Source organism: Chlorocebus sabaeus, chromosome 1 (genome assembly GCF_047675955.1).
Source record: "Chlorocebus sabaeus isolate Y175 chromosome 1, mChlSab1.0.hap1, whole genome shotgun sequence".
NCBI classification, from domain to species: Eukaryota; Metazoa; Chordata; class Mammalia; order Primates; family Cercopithecidae; genus Chlorocebus; species Chlorocebus sabaeus.
In genome coordinates, this window is record NC_132904.1 from 35,638,651 (window position 1) to 35,655,388 (window position 16,738).

General features: G+C 36.3%; 1 long non-coding RNA gene across 3 annotated transcripts in view; it reads right to left on the reverse strand.

Annotated features, from left to right (window-relative positions):
* The window catches only part of LOC103238493 (uncharacterized), a 634,265-nt gene that overhangs the window by 259,540 nt on the left and 357,987 nt on the right, over positions 1 to 16,738 (reverse strand). For all 3 annotated transcript variants that reach the window (XR_012093470.1, XR_012093468.1, XR_012093467.1), the window contains exon 3: positions 12,073 to 12,183. This is a non-coding gene — a long non-coding RNA (uncharacterized lncRNA). The remainder of the gene's footprint in view (positions 1 to 12,072; positions 12,184 to 16,738) is intronic.

The following is a 16,738-nucleotide window of genomic DNA, read 5'->3' on the forward strand; positions in this document are numbered from 1 at the left end:
ATATCCAAGTATCAATAGCTGAATCAACCAAGCGGAAGAACGGGTATCAGAGTTTGAAGATCACCTTGCTGAAATAAGGCATGCAAACAAGAATAGAGAAAAAAAGAATAAAAAGGAATGAACAAAGTCTCCAAGAAATATGTGACTTCATATAAAGACCGCATCTACAATTAACTGGAGTACCAGAAGGAGACAGGGAGAATGGAAACAAGCTGGAAAACACACTTCAGGATATTATCCAGGAGAACTTCCCCAACCTAGAAAGACAGGCCAACGTGCAAATTAAGGAAATCCAGGGAACACCAATAAGATACTCCATGAGAAGATCAACCCCAAGACACATAGTCATCAGATTCTCCAAGGTCGAAATGAAGGAAAAACTGTTAAGGGCAGCCAGAGAGAAAGGTCAGGTCACTTACACAGGTAAGCCCATCAGACTAACAACAGACCTCTCAGAAGGAACTCTACAAGCCAGAAGAGATTGGGGACCAATATTCAACATTCTTAAATAAAAGAATTTTCAACCTAGAATTTCACATCCCACCAAACTAAGCTTCATAAGTGAAGGAGAAATAAAATCCTTTCCAGACAAACAAATGCTGAGGAATTTCATTACCACCAGGCCTGCCCTGCAACAGCTTTTGAAAGAAGCACTAAATATTGAAAGGAAAAACCAGTACCAGCCACTGCAAAAACACATCAAAAATCTAAAGACCAATGACACTGCGAAGAAATCGCATCAACTAGTGTGCAAAATAAGCAAATAACATCATAATGACAGGATGAAATTAACACATAACAATACTAACTTTAAATGTAAATGGGCTAAATGCCCCAAACAGAAGACAGACTGGCAAATTGAATAAAGAGTCAAGACCCATCGGTGTACTATATTGAGGAGATCCTTCTTACATGCAAAGACACACATAGGCTCAAATTAAAGGGATGGAGGAAAATTTACCAAGCAAATGCAAAGAAAAAAAAATGTAGGGGTTGCAATCCTCATCTCTGACAAAACAGACTATAAACCAACAAAGATCAAAAAAGACAAAGAAGGGCATTGTATAATGCTAAAGGGAACAATTCTACAAGAAGAGCTAACTATTCTAAATATATATGCACCCAGTACAGGAGCACCCAGATTTATAAAACAAGTTCTTAGAGACCTATAAAGAGACTTAGAGACTTAGACTCCCACACAATAATAGTGGGAGACTTTAATACCCCACTGTCAGTATGAGACAGATCAACAAGACAGATGATTAACAAGGATATTCAGGACTTGAACTCAGCTGTGGATCAAATGGACCTAGTAGACATCTACAGAACTCGCTACCCCAAATCAACAGAATATACATTCTTCTCAGTGGCACATGACACTCATTCAAAAATTGACCACATAATTGGAAGCAAAACACTCCTTAGCATATGCAAAAGAACTGAAATAACAAATCTCAGACCACAGTGCAATCAAATTAGAACTCATGATTAAGAAACTCACTCAAAACCACACAATTACATGGAAATTGAACAATCTGCTCCTGAATGACTCCTGGGTAAATAATGAAATTAAGGCAGAGATAAAAAAATGTTCTTTGAAACCAGTGAGAACAAAAAGACAATGTACCAGAATCTCTGGGACACAGCTAAAACAGTGTTAAGAGGGAAATTTATAGCACTAAATGCCCACATCAGAAAGCAGGAAAAATCTCAAATTCACACCCTAACATCACAATTAAAAGAGCTAGAGAGGCATAAGCAAACTAATCCAAAAATTAGCAGAAGACAAGAAATAACTAAGATCAGAAAAGAAGTGAGGGACATAGAGACATGAAAAACCCTCCCCCCTCCCCCCCCCCAAAAAAAAATCAATGATTCCAGGAGCTTTTTTTTTTTTTTTTTTAACATTAACAAAATATACCACAGCTAGAGGACAATATACTACTAATAGAGGAGAAGAGAGAGAAGAATCAAATAGACAAAATAAAAAATGATAAAGGGGATATCACCAATGGCCCCACAAAAATATAAACTACCATCAGAGAATACTATAAACAACCTCTACAGAAATAAACTAGAAAATCTAGAAGAAATTGATAAATTTCTGGACACATACATCCTCCCACGACTAAACTGGGAAGAAGTCAAATCCCTGAATAGACCAACAACAAGTTCTGAAATTGAAGCAGTAATTTATAGCCTACCAACCAATAAAAGCCCAGGACCAGATGGATTCATAACTGAATTCTATCAGAAATTTTAAGAGGAGCTGGTACCATTTCTTGTGAAACTATTCCAAACAATTGAAAAGGAGGGATTACTCCATAACTCATTTTACAAAGACACGATCATCCTGATACCAAAACCAGACAAAGACACAACAAAAAAAGAAAACTTCAGGCCAGTATCTGTGATGAACATTGATGAGAAAATCTTCAATAAAATACTGCCAAACCAAATCCAGCAGCATATCAAAAAACCTATCTACCATGATCAAGTCAACTTTATCCCTGGGATGTAAGGCTGGTCCAACATAGGCAAATCAATAAACACAATCCATCACATAAACAGAACCAAAGACAAAAACCACATGATTATCTCAATTGATGAGGAAAAGGTCTTTAATAGAATTCAACATCCCCTCATGTTAAAAACTCTCAATAAACTAGGTATTGATGGAACATATCTCAAAATAATAAGAGCTATTTATGACAAACTCACAGCCAATATCATACTGAATGGGCAAAAGCTGGAAGTGTTCCCTTTGAAAACTGTTACAAGACAAAGATGCCCTCTCTCACCACTCCTATTCAACACAGTATTGGAAGTTCTGGCTAGGGCAATCAGGAGAGAGAAAGAAAGAAAATTAGCCAACATGATTTTATATTTAGAAAACCCCATCATCTCAGCCCCAAAACTCCTTGAACTGATAAGCAACCTCAGCAAAGTCTCAGGATACAAAATCAATGTGCAAAAATCACAAGCATTCCTTTACACCAACAGTAGGCAACTAGAGAGCCAAATCTTGAATGGACTCCCATTCGCCATCACTACAAAGAGGATAAAATAACTGGGAATACAGTTAACAAGGGATGTGAAGGACTTCTTTAAGAAAAACTACTAACCACTGCTCAAGGAAATAAGAGAGGACACAAATAAATGGAAAAGCACTCCATCCTCATGGATAGGAAGAATCAATATTGTGAAAATGGCAATACTGCCCAGGGTAATTTATAGATTCAGTTCCATTCCCATCAAACTACCATTGACATTCTTCACAGAATTAGAAAAAAAAAACTATTTTAAATTTCACATGGAATCAAAGATGACCCCATATAGCCTAAACTATCCTAAGCAAAAAGAATAAAGCTGGAGGCATCTTGCTACTTAACTTCAAACTATACTACAAGGCTACAGTAACCAAAACAGCATGGTATTAGTACCAAAACCGACACATAGACTCATGGAGCAGAACAGAGACCTCAGAAGTAACACTACACATCTACAACCATCTGATCTTCAACAAACCTGACAAAAACAAGCAATGGGAAAAGGATCTCCTATTCAGTAAATAGTGCTGTGATAACTGGCTAGTCATATGCAGAAAACTGAAACTGGATCCCTTCCTTATACTTTATATAAAAATTAACTCAAGGTGGATTAAAGACTTAGGTGTAAAACCCAAACCAATAACAACCCTAGAAGATAACCTAGGCAATACCATTCAGGACATAGGCAGGGGCAAAGACTTCATGACTAAAACACCAAAAGCAGTTGCAACAAAAGCCAAAATTGACAAATAGTATCTAATTGATCTAAAGAGATTCTGCACAGCAAAATAAACTATCATCAGAGTAACACAACCCACAGAATGGGAGAACATTTTTGCAATCTATCCATCTGACAAAGCTCTAATATCCAGAATTCGTGAGGAATTTAAACATTTTTACAAGAAAAAAACCATCAAAAAGTGGGCAAAGGTTATGAACAGACATTTCTCACAAGATGACATTTTTGTGGCCAAAAAACATAAAGAAAAACCTCAACATCACTGATCATCAGAGAAATGCAAATGAAAACCACAATGAGATGCCATCTCATGCTAGTCAGAATGGTGATTATTACAAAATTAAGAAGCAATAGATGCTGATGAGGCTGTGGAGAAATAGGAATGCTTTTACACTGTTGATGAAAATGTAAATTAGTTCAACCATTGGGGAAGATAGTATGGAAGATAGTATGGCGATTCCTCAAGGATCTAGAAGCAGAAATACCATTTGACCCAGCAATCCCATTACTGTGTATATACCCAAAGGACTATACAATATTCTACCATAAAGACACATACACACATATGTTGATTGCAGTACTATTTATGATAGCAAAGACTTGGAATCAACCCAAATGCCCATCAATGATAGACTGGATAAAGAAAATGTGGTACAAGTACCACCATGGAATACTATGCAGCCATAAAAAGGAACAAGATCACATCCTTTGCAGGGACATGGATGAATCTGGAAGCCGTCATCGTCAGCAAACTAACACAGGGACATAAAAACAAACAACACATGTTCTCGCTCATAAGTGGGAGTCAAACAATGAAAACACATGGACACAGAGAGGGGAACAACACACACCAGGGCCTGTTGGGGGCTTGGGGGCAAAGAAGGGAACTTAGAGGATGGATCAATAGGTTCAGCAGACCATCACGGCACATGTATACTTATGTAACAACCCTGCCCGTTCTGCACATGTATCCTGCTTTTTTTTTTTTTTTTTTTTTTTTTTTAAAAGAAGAAACGAAATGAAGAAAAAGCATATTCAGAGAAATAGATTCCTAATGGTGAGATATTTGACAAAGTGAGATGTCTGTGGAGTAGATATCTGGAAACAAAGAGACCCTCTTACAGTCACAGAAATAATATGTGATAGTCAACTTTCTCTTGACTGTACTCATTGGAGAGGCCATACGCAAGGAAGAGGCAGACATGTTTTCTCTTTTGAAACCTGTCTGCCTATCCCTGGTGAAGGAACAGTACTCTCCCCACCTTCCATTTTAGGGCTGGTCTATAGAATTTGGTCTGTCTATGATGTATGGGAGAAGGTAGCAGACTGGGTCTATTCTTTTGACTATTAGTTTTCCCTTTTTAACAGATTACACTGTATTGAGAGATAAAACAGACACAAATCAGATGTCGGCTGATATGTAACTAAAGGGATCTGTTAATAATAAAGTCTCAGAAGGTGGTAGTAATTTTGGGGTGTTTTTGAAGAGTTGTTTAAAAAAAACACTTTAATTCTTCATATTCATCAACTTGTTTATTCATTCTGAAGTCATGCATTGTGCTCCTACTCTAGGTTGAACCATGTGTAGAAAATGAGAATTCAGAAATGAACATGGCACCGTCCTTACTTTTATGGGGATCAAACTTTGGTAGGAAGATGTAAAGTAGAGATTAACATTGCCAGAGAATGGTATGGGACTTAGTCCCTGGCTCACAAGAGTAAACCTAAAATAGTCTTCATAATAAGCATATCTTTGTTTAACTGGAGGCCTTGGGCCATGCCATATAGCCTATGCTAACAATGTGATTTATGACAATGGGCCTTGGGTCACATTGTATCAGCTCCATCTCTGAATGGACTGGAGACTAAGATCAGTCATGAGGGTGGTCATCTGTGTCTACATGGCTGATTCACAATAAAAACTCTCAACTAAAGGCTCAGTTGAGCTTCCTGTCGGGCCATACTCTGTGCAGGGATAAGTAAGTGCTCTTTGCACAACCCCAGTAGAGAACAACTGGAAGCTTGTGACTGGAATTCTCCTGTACACTGCCCCATGTGATGTTTCTTGCTGCTAATTTTAATCTGTATTATTTTATTGTAATAAATCCTAATATTATGATGACTTTTCAGAGTTCTGTGAGTCTTTATAGCAGATCATGGAACCTGAGAGTGATCTTGGGGACCTGCAGAACCCTCAAAAGAACAGACATATAAAAGGCTGATTATAGGGCAGTTATTAACACAGCAAAAAGTACATTCCCTGGTGCTATAGGGTACAAAGCAGGGGCACAAACCTAATCTTAATGGTCTAAGGGAAATTTACTAGAACAAGGAAAATACAAGGTGAATCTTTAATATGAGTAAGGAAGAGGAAACATTCTAGGCAGAAGGAAAAACAAAAGCAATGTTGGGGAGGAAAGATGGAAACCTGGGAAATTGCAAATAGTTTTAGATGATTGAATAAACTGATATGAGATATACTGAGAGATGAGAAAATGAGAGAAGGCAACAGTAGAGATCTTTGACATCTGTTGCCCCACATGTGATAGGAAGGTATTTATTATAGGATGTGAAGAATGGAAGTAGCACATTCTGATACCATTTCAGATGGATCACTCCTAGCAATGGTGGAAAATAAAGATGTGACACAAAGAGATCACCAAAAAGGATACTATAATACTTTAAGTTAGAATGATGAGGGCTTTGATAAAGAGCATGGTCCTGGGGTAGAAAAGAGGCAATGGATTCAGGAAACACTGAAGATAAGAAAGCAACACATCTTAAGATCTAAGTAGATATGGAGATAAAAAGGAAGGCTAATCTATGATAAAATCTACATGTTGGGCTTGGGCTATTGGGTAGAGAATGCAGATACTATTTTCTGATAGAAAATGCAGTAGTAAAAGCATGTTTCAGAGGAAAGAGATGTTCTACTTTGGAAGCATTAAATGTTAAGCACCAATGGTCTGTCAAGTAGAAATATTTAGTGACACTTACATGTACGGATAAGGAATTTAGACAAATGGTCTAACCTGCAGAGCACATCAAAGCAGTGTTGACCTCAAAAACCATTTTCAAAGAACCATTTCAAAGAATAATTAAATAATAGGTCTTCAGCATTAGAAATCAAACATCTGTGTTAAAAATGACTGGAGTATGTAGAAAGCAGTTATTTGAAATGTGCAATATATTGTAACCATTGTAATCATTGTATATAGTATATCTCAACTCTATATTAAACAAGAAGTTAGCAGATTTTTAAAAAACTATGTTCATAAGTGAAACATGTGAGAGAACAAGGATGACTTGGGGAAGATCATTCCCCATACCTAGCAAAGCAAAATTCACACTGTAGTTTCTGCTGGAGTAAAAGTTATCTCACTGTCCTGCCCTATCTCTTCCAAAGCCAATGAATTTCTTTCCTGAAATTCTAGCAAATTCTCATTTAGTGAACAAGTATGGTGTAGTGAAAAGAGAGCAGTTCTTGAGTCAGGAGGCCTAGGTATTAGCATTAGCTATCAGATGTGAAGTTGGAAGAAGTGCAAGGCCTTTCTCTGTAAGTACCAGAGATTTATATCATAGCAATTGAAATGTGGAACTTCAAGGAATAATTCTTACTGATTAATTCAAATAACCCAGAACTTCTGGTCTTCCCATGCTATGCATTATAATTATATAATATATATAATTATAATATATAATTATAATGCTGATTTTCCTTATCCTATCACATTTTGTATATTTGGTCATCTGAACTTAATATGTGATTTCATGTGGTTCTTGGGGACAATGCCCAAACTCTGCCTCTTCTTCCCCTGCTTTAGGATTTCTCAATCAACTATAGTACTCATGGAAACCTTATCCCTGATGAGGTCTGGTCACTATGTCAGTTGAAGCACTCTCTTCCTATGTGACCTGGGGTAAATTACATTGCTTTCCTTAAATGTTTCTCATCTGAAAGAGATTTGGACCAAAATTATTGAGATCTCTTCCAGTTCTATCATTTTATGAGTCCATGACAGGGACAATAACATTTGAGTTGACACTTAAAAGATAAATTTGAGTTTTGCCAGAGAGAAAAGGAATACAATAATTTTGGATAGATATGTATTAGGTTGATATGATGTAAATAATATATACATGGTGGTGTAAATAAGAGTAAGTGGTACTGAATGACGGAACCTAAATGAAGGATGAGTATGAGATGAATGAGGACATGAGGGACTTGGGGGAAGTAGAATACGAAACCCTCTAATCATCAAAGATCCAGATAGGAACCTGATTTCCCATACCAATCCATAGTCAGAAGTCCAAGGGATCAAGGTCAAGAATTGCACTAAAGATAGACACCCTAATATATTTCACACCACTTAGAGTTCAGTGGTCAATTAAACCTGGGAAACAGGCATTTAATGTCTTCCACCTGAAAATGCAGAATGTACTTTACCATTTTAAAATAACAGAATTTCTGCAGTAAAAAAGCCCGTAGCTTTGTTTAGCTCAGCATTTCCCAAATTATTTAGCCTTATAATACCTCTTCTCTATTTATTTGCATTCCATCAATTAATACGCTAGGGCGTGTCCTCTTTTAGTGTGGTAGAAATCTGAAGGTTAGGATCTAGGGCATTTGAAATGTCAGGAAACGGAAACAGGTATCAGGTGCTAAGGCAGAGAAGGGTCATTGCCTACTTGTTCAAGGCTCTCTCTCAAAGGAAAACTCATAAAGATGGGAACCCACCCAGGTGAGTTCTCCCCAAAAGAGCCTCTGATTCTGTATTCTCTTTCCTTATATCTTCCAGGTTAGGGATGTAGTGACAGTTCAGTGTCCTAGAATAGGAAGTGGCATCAGCTGTTTAAAGAAAGGGCTTATTGAGTAAAAAGTGGCAGGTGGAGTCCTAGTAAACACATCTCAAGCTACCTTAGGCAGACCACAAAAAACACTGCTTTTTCAAAGTTTTAAAGTTTGCTGGCCTTTCTCTGTGCGATGCACTAACATAACAGGTTTGACTCACCAGGAGATGACGCAAACAGCACTGGGGGTTTAAAAAGGCACTGCTTAACCTTGCTAAGAAATGCTGGTTTTAAGAACAGCTGGAATATTGCTTTCTGATCCTCGACCATCAGGCCAGCAAGGACAAGAGATGTTTTGATGAAGAACAACAACAAAAAAAATACTTCATTGGGCAAATAAATCTGGTGAATATTGACAGCACTGAGGAAAACAACTTGACTTAAAATAATCCTTTTGTATGTAAGTAAAGGTGGCACCATAACTGCAGGAATCTGGAGATGCATATTGTATGAAGAGACCATTTCAAAGCATCTTTTCCCATTGACATTTTAAAGAAATATTTTTAATCTGCTCTTGTAAAATCTAGTACTCATCCTTTATCACCAACAACTGAAACAACAGGTTGAAGTTGCACATTATCAATCTGGTGACTCAAACATGAATAGGACCTACTTCTATTTGTTGAATGAAGGGCTTGAGGTAAGAAACAAAGATAATAATGACCTTTGTGGGCAAATACTGAACTAATTATTGAAAAGGAGGAAGTGTAGGATGTAAAAAGATAAACACAATGCCATAGATTTATTGAAAAATAATAATTTCACAATTCCCTACTATGTGCAGAGCACCTGGGCAGATTTAAAGAAAATGAAGTAGTAGAGAATTTAGTTTCTATGGTTTCAGTCAAAGCTGATTTCCTTAAGAAGAAGAAATACACTTGAGCTAGGTCAAATAAGGGGGTTCCATTGACTGGAACACAGAAGAATGACGTATAATCCCAAGGACAGAAAACAAAGTACAAATCAGCCTTCTGGAAACTGGAAACTGTTAGGAACAAAAGAAACACCTCCCTGTATGGCTAAAATTTCTCCTTATGCACTTATGTCACAGTCTTTGTTCTCCTATAAAAATGGGTAGCATGTGACTTTGCCTTATAATGGTGCTGGTTCCAGCTTTGGCTTCATACAAGCATTAGGTCAGAGGAAAATGCGTCACAGCCTTTCATTTGAAATTCTCTCTTCAGAGAAAATATGACGGTTTCTGGACAGAAAATAGACTGAAGGACTTTGGGCAAGGTGCCTATCTCTTTCCAGACAGCAGGGGCTGATTTGCAAATGTGCCTGGTTTGGTCTCTAATATGTACCCCTGGTCTGCCTTTGGACTATGAAAGGACTAGGTCTTTAGAAAGAGATGTGGTTGGGGCCACTGAATGTGACCATTAAATGTGTCTATTATACTGATCCTTAGACAGCTTATATTCACATCAGAAAAGGAGACAAAAATAGCAGGGAAATAGATGTTAACTACTAGGTAACACAGATAATAACACCATATGGGATATGGATATGGAGCTATACTTCAAGAAGGATCTGACTTTGGATCTGGAGGAGAGGGGGCGTTAAACAGATATACACAAATGAAAGGGAGAGTGTTTTGCAGAGAGGAAATGTGAGACTAGTCATATATAGATACTTATGAGCAAAGAGTCTTAAGAGAAGGTATTGTTTCATTTAGGTAAAGCAAAACATTTTTAGAACTTTGTCTTTTTTGGATAATGCAATATACGTTATAAATTACATCAATTCAAAAGTATTTCTTGAGCACCTGCTTTGTGCCAGTAGGGACTACAAACACATGAACAAAACAAAGTATTTTCCCCCAGGGACCTTTTATTTTAGCAGAGGGGGATAGAAAATAAAATTATAATTTTCTGGTGTTGTTAAATGGTATATAATATGATTGGATTTTGTGTCCCCACCCAAATCCTTTCTTGAATTCAAATCCCCAGGTGTTGAGGGAGAGACCAGGTGGGAGGTGATTGGATCACAGAGGCAGTTCCTCTCCTGCTGGTTTTGTGATAGTAAGTGAGTTCTCATGAGATCTGATGGTTTTATAAGTGTTTGGTATTTCTCTCTTGCTCACTTTCCTCTCTCTCCTGCTGCCATGTGAGAAGGTCCAGGCTTTCTTCCCATTCACCTTCTGCCATGATTGTATGTTTCCTTAGGCCTCCCCAGCCATGTGGAACTGTGAGCCTATTAAACCTCTTTCCTTCATAAATTACCCAGTTTCAGGTATTTCTTTACAGCAGCATGAAAATGGGCTAATACAGTATATAACTGTTAGTTAAAGGAGTAATATAAGCATAAGTTTTATCCTGCAAACCATTTTCTTCCAAGATGTAGGAAATCTGATTATATTGGTAATTATTGGTTCACATCCTCACATTTTCACAAACTAGAGAGTATAATCTTTTCTGAAAATTCCAGTTCTAAATAGGTAAAACTCTTAATGACCTTACTAGAGTCATATCTATTCCTCTCTTCTCTTTTGAACCAAGCACTGTAGTCAGGAGAATAAGGTGTTATGATTTGTGTGTTTATCTCTCTATGGTAGCTGTAGTCATGGGGGTGTCTTTCATCCATTTGCTGTGGCTGGGGAGCTTCTGGCTTCTATTTTAGTAGATTCTCTAAATATGAGAATACTTTCTAGCTCAGCCTTGAGATCCCATCTCATCTCTATCTATGCTTGCTTCATATGCAATTTCATTGAATTTGAAGGTTTTAAATAATGTCTTAATACTGCTGACTCCAAACCTCATCCTTTCATGCCAGGCTTGCATTTTCTTTAACTTTTCTGGCTATTTTATGGACACCTTAAATGAGTTCAAAACTGTATTCTTGACACACCTCTGTCTCTTCATATAAATAAGTGGTCACGCTTTCTACTCAAATAACCAGGCAAAATGAAGGCTATTCCTTTGATTTGTACTTCACTGAATCTTCTCTTCTCATACCAATTCATTAGCAAATCTGTTAACTGTAACTTCAAAATGTATCTTAAATCTATTCATTTCTATCTATCTGTAATGCCCCATCTTATCGAAAGCCACAGTCACCTTTCACTTAGAATATTGTTACAATCCTGTAATCGCTCCCTCTGTTTCTACTCTTACTTTCCTCTAATTTATTTCCCCCCCAACTATAGTCATATCAACCATCAAGTCATATCATTTTCCTGCTTTTAACATGCCGTGCTTTTCCTATGACACTCAGAATGAAATTCAAATCCTTTTTTCCTGGTTTTCAAAGCCCCTACAGCATTTTATTTGGGTACTGTGTTCACCCAACTGAACACTGATCAGAAGGGGACATTATTAGAGAAGGAAAGCACAACACCATAAGTTAATAGAAATAAAATAAATAAGTAGACTTATGGTGAAATGTACTCACCTGCAAGTCATTCTTAAAAAAAAGGAATTACAGAATGTTTACCTTCTTATGATATCAGACTCTCAGACGGAGAGGCTGGCCACATTAATCTGAATTATCTTCAAAGGTTGAACTGCTCATGCTCCACATCTTGTTGCTTTGGTGATGAAGTGCCTGTATAATGATATTTATTCAATAAGTAGAAAAGCCACATGTAAATTCAAGGCAGATCAAAGCATGGTCTATGTAGCTACTTTTTGGGGGAAGGCATATGGAAGGGTTTATAGAAGTACTGCATCAAACACACACACACACACACACACACACAAATGGGACAATAATGTAGAGAAGACCTAACGCTTTAACAGCACTCACCCTGACCTTAGCCAGATATTGTAAATAAATTTTTTAAGCATCTATGTTGCCATTCTACTCTTATCTGATCTATTGCTGAATGAAACTAAACCTTGGAAGGAATAGAGTAGGGAGTGAATAATTTTCTCTGAGTTTGAATAACATTCGGATTTCACTTTATACACTTTTGTAGGTGTTCATATAATTTATTGTCCAATTTAGGCCACAACTGAGAATGAAAAGGGATACTAAATACATTGCAACAAGTATAAACTGGGTGTATTCAAGGGAAACAGATATATGTATGGTCCCATAATGACTCTCCTCTTTGTTTAATATGTTTAGATGCACTTGTTTTCTTCTGACTCTTCAAAACATCACATTCTGTCTTGTCTTAGGCTATTGTAGTAACTGTTCTTTTACTTTGAATACTTTTCCCCTAGATTGTTACAAAAAAAGCATCTTTTGGACATTTATACCCTAAATCACCCTAATATCACCTTTTAAAATGGTCTTCACTGGCACCCCAACCTAAAGTTTCCTTACGTCATTTATCACATATCATATGATGAATTTTTTCATCATATGCATATTATAACTTTATTTTTCATATGTCCTTTTTGGTTGCATCATCCAAAATTTAAATGCTAAGCCTCCCAACCAGCTGAATGGACCCCTAGTCTCAGCCAATGGGATTTCCAAGAATCCTAAAAACAACTAGTTCAGGCCATGAGGGGAAGGAAAGCTTGGACATGGCTCATTACACTTTCCTCCCTTTGGAATTCAGCCACAGCTAACCAGTGTTACTACTAAAACAGATATCTTAAGACAAAACAGATTCTTTGTAGCAATAAGACACAAAATTACAACCTAACTCTAGTATAGCGTCATATGGCAGATAGCAGGCCCTGATGAAAACTGAAGTATTTTACACCCAAATATATTTCTTTGGCATGTTTTAAAGTGATGCTGAGAAACTATCTCTTGTAGGGAAAATCCACATTCTGTGGAGAATTTCCATCCCTTTCCAGGTCTGTTTCTGATCCTGAAGGGGTTAGCTAAGAATGTAGTACCTTTTAAAGGTCTGAGTAGAAAAAAACTTGCCATATATTGCCTCTTCAGGGTGGTCACCTATGATACTTCATATACATAATAAGAACCTTGGTCTCTACAACCCCTTATCTTAAAGCAGACACTCCTTTCTATTAATTCCAGGTCTGTAGATAATAGCTTTCAGGTGTTTCAACCAATTGCCAATCAGAAAATCTTTTAATCCACCTATGACCTATCAGGCTCTTCCCACCCTTTCGAGTTATCCCACCTTTCTGGACTGAACCAATGCATACCTTACATGTATTAATTGAATTGATTGCTATCGTGTTGCTAATTTAATTGATTGTTGCTAGTTGAATTGATTGCTATCATGTTGTTTTATATGTTTTCAAGATAAAACCAATCTATAACACAACCACTTTGAGCACATGTCTTAGATTCTCCTGGGTCTGTTCATACTGGTCATGGTCCTCACATTTGGCTCAGAATAAATCTCTTCAAATATTTTTCAGAGTGTGGCTGCTCTCATCAACAGTTTGTTGAACAGATCTCCAAACTACAAAATAAATTCCTAAGGGCAGTACCCCAACTATCAGAAGACTAAGTATTTAATGTTTGAAAATACATGAGTGAATAATTGAAATTAAGTAGTTACTATTGTGTTGGGGTCATATTTAAAACAATCATTTATACTTAGTTCTATAATTTTTCGATTTAGTGTCCACATTTGTGTTTTTATACTACAAATTCCCATGATTTTTATTTTTTTTAACTATTTCTTCTTTACTTGAAATTTATCTTGAGTACTTTTATAAGGAAGAACATGTTTGTCCTCATATTAAGGCCTGGTAGGACTTTTTTGCTTTTATTTCCTTCCTCTATGAAATAAAGTTTAATTGAGTATGAAAACTCTCTCGGGGTTGCTCCATTGTCTTCTGGAGTTTAAATTTAGGGACACAAATCTTTATTTTTTGACTCTTCCAATTTTTCTTCCATTGTAAGTAATATGTCCCATTCTCATTTTCATTTTCTAGCCTAAGTGGTTGCAAGTGAATTTCTTTATTCTCGATTTTCAAAATATTTCACTGGGCCACATGTAAGCATTGCTTACCTTATATAACCTTTTCAAATGGGTATCTGTGATTTAGAAAGGGTCTTTTTTGCTCAGAAAATCTTGACTTTATTACACTTTAATTACCATTTATAAAATTTCTGTGAATACCTTTTTTTCTTTAGAAACACACATTTTGTCAATTCAATTTCTTCACTCTGTTATCCCATTGCCAACTCTGTTACGTCAGTATTACTTTTCTTACTATTCTTACTCTATTTAGTATTTTACCTCTTTATTTTATAGGAACTTCGCTGACTTATTCTTCACATTGTGTTTTTGTTGTTGTTGTTTCCCAGAGTAGATTCTGGGCCTTCTATTTTCTAATGCTCATTAAAATCCTGATTTTTCAGCTCCTTTATATTTTCTCTATATAAGTCTTTTTAAGTGTTATTACCTCCCATATCTAAAGTAGCTTTTATTTCATATTAGCCAATTCTTCAACCTTTATTCAAATACTATATTTTATTCATAAAACACAGTGGAAACATTCTAAAAGGTGTGTGTTTTTACAGCAGATATTTCTCAAAACTCATGTCCTTCCCTTGCCTCTTAAGTGCCACCATCATTTCTCCAGTACAATATATTTAAACCTGGGATATTAACCTAGTGGTCTGAAAAAAGAGGGTGACAGAAACTGAAGTAAAAGTGGAAAGAAAAGACCAGTGACCTGGAAATCTCTGATTAGACAGATTAACTTTGAAGAATTTTGAGGCAATGTGGAGATTTCAAAAACCTTTTTAAAATGAAGTTTCTCTATTTATTTGTGAGTGAAAATGGTGAAGTTGAAGTAAAAATGGAACAGAAACCTCAGAGTTTCTAGAACACTGAAGAATCATGAGGAATAAAATAAGTCGTGGATTCTTTCAAGATTTCTCCAAATTCAAGTTTCCAGAGTCAGGGCAGAGATCTTTGTTTCTGGTGGCCTTAACTTACAAAATAAAAATTAAAAAAAAAAAAAAAAGTAGACAATGAGGTCATATTCAACAGAGGATAGTGGTAGGATTGCTATCTGGAGATCTCAAGAATCTCCTGTGGGCTGCTAGTTCCAAGAAGTTCAAGTAAGGCGCTGCTTCAATTTTCATTTCAAGGAAACATTCATTAATTGATAATAGATGCACTTTGCCCTGAATTATTTTCCTCTGCATCTTAAAGTGCTTCACAACACACATCATACCTTACAATTTATGGATGGAGATTTAAAATTATTTTTATATAGCTTCCCAACAGCTGTAGGTAAGTTAAACGACTACTACTTAAGTTTGTTATAACCTTTAGTGGTCACAATTTAGATTGTACAAACCCTTTTGTTGGTTGTGTTAAATAATTCATCCAAACAGCATTCCTTCAATAAAATAATAATAATAAGTGGTTACCGTGAGAGAACTGCTATGCTGGGTGCTTTTGAAATGTAAATAGAGATTTCTGCCCATTAGGTGATCACAGCCTATTATTGAAGGTAGGAAAAGCAGGACAGTGTGACTTTTAAACTGCAAGCAATAAATTCCATAGAAACAATGACATTCATCTTCATATTCTTTATAATAATTTGTGCAGTACCTGGAACATAACTAGTACGCTATAAATGGCAGAATTATATCAATTCCCTTTGTCTAAGCTTGATCTCTAAGGAACTAATGTCCGCTTTTTGAGGCTATAGGACTGATTTTATATTGATATATTTAGTATTTTCCAACTAGCAAATGATTGGGCACACTGGAATTGTTTGTTAGGTATCCATTTATGGATTTAATGATATTCCAGGAAATTACTTTCTTTAGGAGATATTCACATAGCATTCAAAGTAACCTGAGACACTATGTCTGAAGAGCACACCTACTAACATGAGCTAAAAATCTTGAAAGAAATGATTTGATAGCTTGCCTTTGTTATTTTCAAATATTCAGCTTAAAGTGAAGGTTTTGTGGGTGTGTGTGTGAGTGTGTGTGTTGAGAACAAAAAATTGATTTATCAATGTTCAAGTCAATAATACTATATGTTGTTATTAAACATTGATATTAAATATAGTTACCAACATGTAAGTTAAATATAGTCAACAATATATTGTTTTTAAATATAGTCACCCTGATGTATGATAGATACCTTGAACTTATTTCTCCTGTCTAACTGAAATTTTGTGTCCTTTGACCAACATCTTCCCCATCCGTACACCCTCTAGGTTCTGGTGAATGCCATTCTACTCCCGGTTGC